Genomic DNA, 6,853 nt, shown 5'->3' on the forward strand with positions numbered 1-6,853 from the left:
TGCGTTACTATCCTCTTCCATGTCTAGAACAACAAAGTCTACTGGGTATATAAATTTATCGATCTTAACAAGAACATCTTCAATGATACCCCTAGGAAATCTAATGGTTTTATCAGCCAATTGAATGCTCATCCTAGTTTGTTTGGGTTTCCCTAGACCTAGTTGGTTAAACAACTTGTAAGGCATAACATTGATACTAGCCCCTAAATCAACCAACGCATTATTAACATCTAAACTACCAATTAAACAAGGAATCGTAAAACTCCCTGGATCTTTTAGTTTGTTGGGCAACTTATTCTAAAGAATGGCTGAGCAAACCACATTCAGCTCCACATGCAACCTTTCATGTAACTTTCGTTTATTTGCTAGAAGCTCCTTTAGAAATTTGACTGCGTTCGGCATCTGCGAAAGTGCTTCAATAAACGGTAAGTTAATATGTAGTTTTTTTAAAAGTTTAAGGAATTTACCAAATTGTTCATCTGAGCGGTCTTTCCTTGTCGCATTGGGGTATGGCACACGAGGTTTATATTCTGCATTTGCCAATTTTTGTTCATTTTGGCCTACCTCATTCTTACATTCGCTTACCACCGGTTCTGGCCTTCGTTTTACCACTAACCCTTCCTCATCTTGAATGACAATTGTGTTGAGTTGCTCCATTGGGTTAGATTCAGTGTTGCTTGGTAGGCTACCTTGTTGCCATTCGGAAATCAACTTGGCGAGCTGTCCAATCTGAGTTTCGAGCCCTTGGATTGATGCTTGTTGATTTTTGAGTTCCCTCTCGATATTCTAAAAACGAGTCTCTGACACCGAGATGAATTTGGTTAGCATCTCCTCGAGGTTCGACTTTTTCTCCTGCTGGTATGGTGGTTGCTGAAAGCCTAGAAGGGGTGGTGGTTTCTGATTTCCTTGGCCTCCCCATGAAAAATTTGGGTGATTCCTCCAACCTGCATTGTAAGTATTGCTATAAGGATAGTTTTGAGATTGAGGATTATTACCCATGTAATTTAACTACTCGTTTTCCATGTTGTGGCCATAAGGTGGGTATTCTGAATTGCTCGATCCACCTCCATTTGCTTCGCACTGCATTACTGGGTGAACCTGTGAAGAACTAAGAAAACCATCAATTTTCTTATTCAAGAGTTCTACCTGATTAGAGAGCATGGTGACCAAATCGATGTTATAAACGCCGGCTGTTTTCATTGGCTTTGTCCTCATGACTTGCCACTGATAGTTATTCAGTGACATCTCCTCTATAAACTCATAAACATTTTTAGGTGTTTTATTATTGATGGTTCCGCCAGCAGCTGTGTCAACCATTTGTCGAGTCTAAGGATTCAGGCCATTATGAAAAGTTTGAACCTGTAGCCGGAGTGGTAACCCATGGTAAGGGCATCTTCGCAAAAGGTCCATATATCTCTCCCACGCATCGTAGAGTGTTTCTAAATCCATCTGCACAAAAGAAGAGATATCATTTCATAATTTAGCCGTTTTAGCCGGAAGAAAGTATTTTAATAAGAACTTTTCGGTCATTTGTTCCCAAGTAGTGATTGACCCCCGCGATAACGAATGCAACCACTGTTTAGCTTTGTTTCTCAACGAAAAAGGGAATAACTGAAGGCAAATGGTGCCATCAGAAATGCCATTAATTTTAAATTTATCACATAGTTCTAAAAAGTTTGCTAAGTGAGCATTGGGATCTTCGTCCTGCAAACCATCAAACTGAACAAATTGCTGTACCATTTGAATTGTGTTAGGTTTCAGTCCAAAAGTATTTGCAGCTACAGCAGGTCTAACTATGCTCAATTCAGTTTCTATTAAAGAAGGTTTAGCATAATCATACATAGTGCACGGAACAGGATTTTGATTTACTGGATTAACAGCAATCGCAGGAGGTAGCGAATTTTCTTAGTTTTTAGTCGTCTTCTCGGTTGTGGTTGAAGTGTCGTCCTCTTGCTCATCCTCTGTGTATCTTAGGCTTCGTCTTATTTCTCTTCGGTTTCTGCGAAGTGTGCGATCGATCTCACTATCAAATAATAATGGTCCTGACGAGTTTCTTCTAGTCATAAACTATAAGAACTTGCCAGAAAAAAGGAAAAATAAGAATTAGTAATAAAAATTAGAATAATATTTAAATTGCAGTAAAAGTAAATGGCTAAAGTAATAAAAATCGAGTGTTCTTAATATCTTAGTTCCCCGGCAACGGCGCCAAAAACTTGATACGTGATATTCGTGACAGGTTTTAAATATTTATAATGAATCGTTCTTGAAACTAACTATTATCACGATGAAGGCAAGTGTACCTATCAAATAGTAGTATAGCTTTAGCAAGACAAGATTATCGAACCCAAAGGAACTAAAAGTACTAGAATCAACTTTCTTTTTATTATCTAGCCTAAAAAATAAAAGGGTTTTGTTTATCTAACTAATTAACTAAACTAAGAAATCACAGAAAAGAAATTTGGGGAAAATACTTTTTGGAAAACTCTATTGATTAAGACAATACCAAAGGAAAAATCCACCTAGACTTCACTTGCTATTTGACTCTGAATCGAACGATTTGTTCATTCAACTTGTTTCGTAAAGATCCCTAAGTTATATTATTATCTATCTCGAGACTAACAACGTCTAACCCTAGTTTGAATAATTGAAATCTCTTTCTAATTAACACCCTAGGGTTGCATTAACTCGATTTATGGATCCCGTTATTAGGTTTCACCCTAATCCGACAAAGTCTTGTCACCCTATCTCTAGGCGCGCAACCAACTCCATTTAATTATGACAAATTTACTCTTAGACAAGGTCTATTCCTCCTCTGAATAAGAGCTTAACTTGAATCAATATCCTGGAATATCAAAACAAGAATTAAGAACACATAATTAAGAAGAAATCAAATATTTATCATACAATTCAGATAATAATAACAAGATTCGTCTTAGGTTTCATCCCCATTAGGTATTTAGGGGTTTTAGTTCATACTAATGAAAGAAAACATCTCAAAAGAATAAAAATAACAAAAATAAGAAAACCCAAAACTCCTGAAGGAATTTGAAGGGAGATCTTCAATCTTGATGGTGAATTCGGCTTCTGATATAGATCGATTGGCTTCCCTTGAGCAATTCCTTGCTTCCTCCTGTGCCTCCCCTCGCCTAAGTGCCTCCTCAGGTGTTTAAATAGGCTTTGGAATGCCTAATAGCCCTCAAAATTGGCCTTTTTCGAATTGGACTAAACTTTGGCTCGGCAGGGACACGCCCGTGTGCGATTGCTTAAGGCCGTGGTCAAGGCTGTTAAATGGGCACGGGCGTGTGATCTACCGTGTAAATTGTGCTTTGACCTTGCCAAAAGGACACGGCCATGTGACACGCCCGTGTGAGGAAGTCTAGGCTGTGTTGTTTTCCCATGTGGGTCCATTTTCTCCGTTTTCGGCCCGTTTCTCGCTCTTTTTATTCTCCTATGCTCACCTAAGTATAAAACATAAAATTAAAGGATTAGGAGCATCGAATTCACCAATTCTAAGGAGAAACCATCCATAAATGTGTTAAGCATGGGGTAAAAATATGTATAAATTATGGTTTATCATCAACTTCTACAACTCAATAAGGGTTTTACTTCTTCTCCCTATAAATAGATGGCACCGGTAGGGCTAAAGACACAAACTTGAAGATATTATTACCCTATGTAACACCCCTCACATGTATTCAATACCAGAATAGGGTTATGGAGCATTACCAAACTTATAGCACCATTAAACATACATTTCTCATACATTTCCAAAATTCATGCAACCATCATTCGACATCATCACATTGTCACTAATACGAGCCTACGAGGCCTCAAACATGCATTTATAGTGGTTCGAGACTAAACCAATAACTCAGGAAAATTTCAAAAAACTTAGAAAATTTTTCAAACTACAAGGGACACATGCCCGTGTGGCTCAACCATGTCCCAGCCTGTGTCCTACCCTATGTAACTCTCTGACTTGGGCCACACGGTCAACACACATACCTATGTGGCTAGCCCGTGTCCCCTAAGAAATGGCCATACACGCCTGTGCGCCAGGTTGTGTGCTAGGCCGTGTCAAACCTGTAGGGTATACTAACTTATGCACAGGCCAAGTCACACGCCTGTATGCTAGGCAGTGTGGAAAATACTGACTTGATTTCTATTTCAACACCACGGGTCATACGGCCATGTAAACTAACCATGTGTCACACACAGCCGAGATAGACGCCCGTGTCTCTACTCGTGTGGACAAAAATAGGCTATTTACTAAGCCATCTTGTCACATAAATTTGCACAAACCTAGACCAACCCAATTGACACAAAAACATGGCATAATTATGCATTCAACCAACCTTAATCAAGCATAATTCATACCATTTCAATATCAACCAATACAAAACACATCAACCCGACAATATGCCATTCAATTTCATACCAAACTTATAATCTCAAATCATCAATATGAGCACTTCAAATTTTGCATCATTTAGCCTAATCTCACAAACATACCAAAATCAATTCTCAATCATTTAATACTCCTAATACCAAATATCAACTAGCATCATACATCCATCATCAAACTCACAACACAAGCCATATGCACATATATATACACAACCAAACCAACCAATTTAAGTAAAATCTCATGGCTATATATAAAAACAAACTCTTAATATTTACAAGTCATTTCAAATGACTAAATTCATTAACAACACATATTCCAAAATGACCATAATCCTATACATGCCATATACCCAAAATACTTAAGTTCAAAAGTACCAAGTGATAGTTGGATAATGTATGAAGTCTCTAACAATTTTTTGGATCCGAACTAGCTTTGATTTCACTGTAAAACACGTAAAATAAAGAAATTAAGCTATAAAGCTTTGTAAGTTTGTATAGAAATAAACTGAACTTATCAAATATGCACAATTTAAGCAATTGAAACATATCATAACATATCTCAATCTAAACCATCAACCTATAACAATTTTCATTCACAAAATCAGTTATACATTTCACAAGTTTCTTCGATTCAATACTTATATGGTTTATGTACATACCTGTTCCATCTCGTATCAAATACATGCTCATCCACATCATTGATTTGCATGTTGAACCATTCGGAATACTATCGAATAAGTGCCACATATATATAGTCGAAGCTATCTCAATCTCGTATCACATATAATGCTCACACTAGAGCTATCAACGGATTTGCTCACACAAGCTAATTAGTATATACAACACATGCCGGATAACTCAACCACCGATAGGACGTACGGACCAGCACCCAAATCACATAACCCCTAATGACATGTCATTCGTATCCTAATCTATTCCTATGGTTCAAGCGGGATTTCTCATTTGCTGAATCATCGTCGAACATGTTCGTAGTGTTGTATTCACAATTTATGCAATAATAAAGCATTTAAAACATAATTATAACAATCCTTATTACATACGAACTTACCTCGAATACAAAAATGACAAAATGAGTTGATTAGTCTAAAACCTTGTTTTTTCCCCGATCTAAATCCGTATTTCACTTTTCTTCATCTAAATGTAATCAAAATTAACTTATTTAATTTTCATTCTATTCAATTTAGTCCAAAATACTCATTAAGGAAACTTTACATTTTTGCCTCAACATTTTAACATCTCTACAATTTAGTCACTATTTTATAAAATTACAAATTCATGCAATTCAACCAAAACCCAGGCCATAAGAATTTCAATTAGGTCCCTAGAAGTCCATATTTTTCATTTATTTCACAATTTAACTACTAAATTTACATATTTCAAAATTTAATCCTTAATTGGACATTTTACTAAAAATCACTTAACAAATGTTGTTTATCTAACAAGCATGTATTTTCCACCATTTAACATCAAAAAACATATAATTCATCAAGGGAAGAACTCTGAACCTTTAACATTTTTGCAAAATAGTCCCTCGGCTAACTAGATTAAGCTGCAACGATCTTAAAAATATAGAAATCATTAAAAACGGGACAAAAGTGGGCTTACATGCATAGATGATAGTTAGCCGAACCTTGAAGCTATTTTAATGGCTTTCTATTCTTCAATGATCGATTAGGAAGATGATGAATGAAAAAAAAATAAGCTTTTGTTTTATTAATTTATCTTTTAAATTATCTAATTACTATTATAACCTTTAATAAAACATTAAAAATCACATAAATAATGTCCAAGAATGTCCACTCACTTTATAATTGGGCTAACTACCCCTTAAGGAACTTCACTGTTAAGTTCTATAGCAATTAGACACCTTTAGCTATTAGAAGACTACTTTTGCACTTTACGCGATTTAGTCCTTTTTATCAAATTGAACAGTAAACGATAAAATTTCTCAATGAAATTTTCATACAATCATAATATCATTCTATAAATATTAAAATAATAATAAAATAATTATTTTTACTTTGGATTTGTGATTTTGAAACCACTATTCTGATTTGACTAAAAAAGGGTTGTTACAACTCTCCCCCTTTAGGAATTTTCATCCCCGAAAATCTTACTAGAAAAGAGGTTAGGGTATTATTTTCTCATAGCTTCCTCGGGTTCCCACGTGGCTTCTTCGAGGTCGTGATGTTCCGACAACACTTTCACCAAAGCTATGCTTTTATTTCTCAACTCTTTAACCTCTTGAGCTAAAATTCTAATCGGTTCTTCGTTATACTTCATATCAGGTTGAATTTCAATCTCTGTCGGAGAAATTACATGCGATGGATCTGATCGATACCTAGTAACATTGACACATGAAATACATTGTGGATCATTTCTAATTCTGACAGTAAAGCTAGCCAATATGCCACTGGCCCTATTC

General features: G+C 35.9%; 1 non-coding gene across 1 annotated transcript; it reads left to right on the forward strand.

The window, feature by feature from the left end:
* The first annotated feature begins 1,375 nt into the window (after positions 1-1,375).
* Positions 1,376-1,482, forward strand: LOC121228784 (small nucleolar RNA R71). Its single transcript, XR_005926359.1, has one exon. It is a non-coding gene; the product is annotated as a small nucleolar RNA R71 (small nucleolar RNA).
* The last annotated feature ends 5,371 nt before the right edge of the window (positions 1,483-6,853 follow it).

This window comes from Gossypium hirsutum, chromosome A04, assembly GCF_007990345.1.
Source record: "Gossypium hirsutum isolate 1008001.06 chromosome A04, Gossypium_hirsutum_v2.1, whole genome shotgun sequence".
NCBI lineage: Eukaryota > Viridiplantae > Streptophyta > Magnoliopsida > Malvales > Malvaceae > Gossypium > Gossypium hirsutum.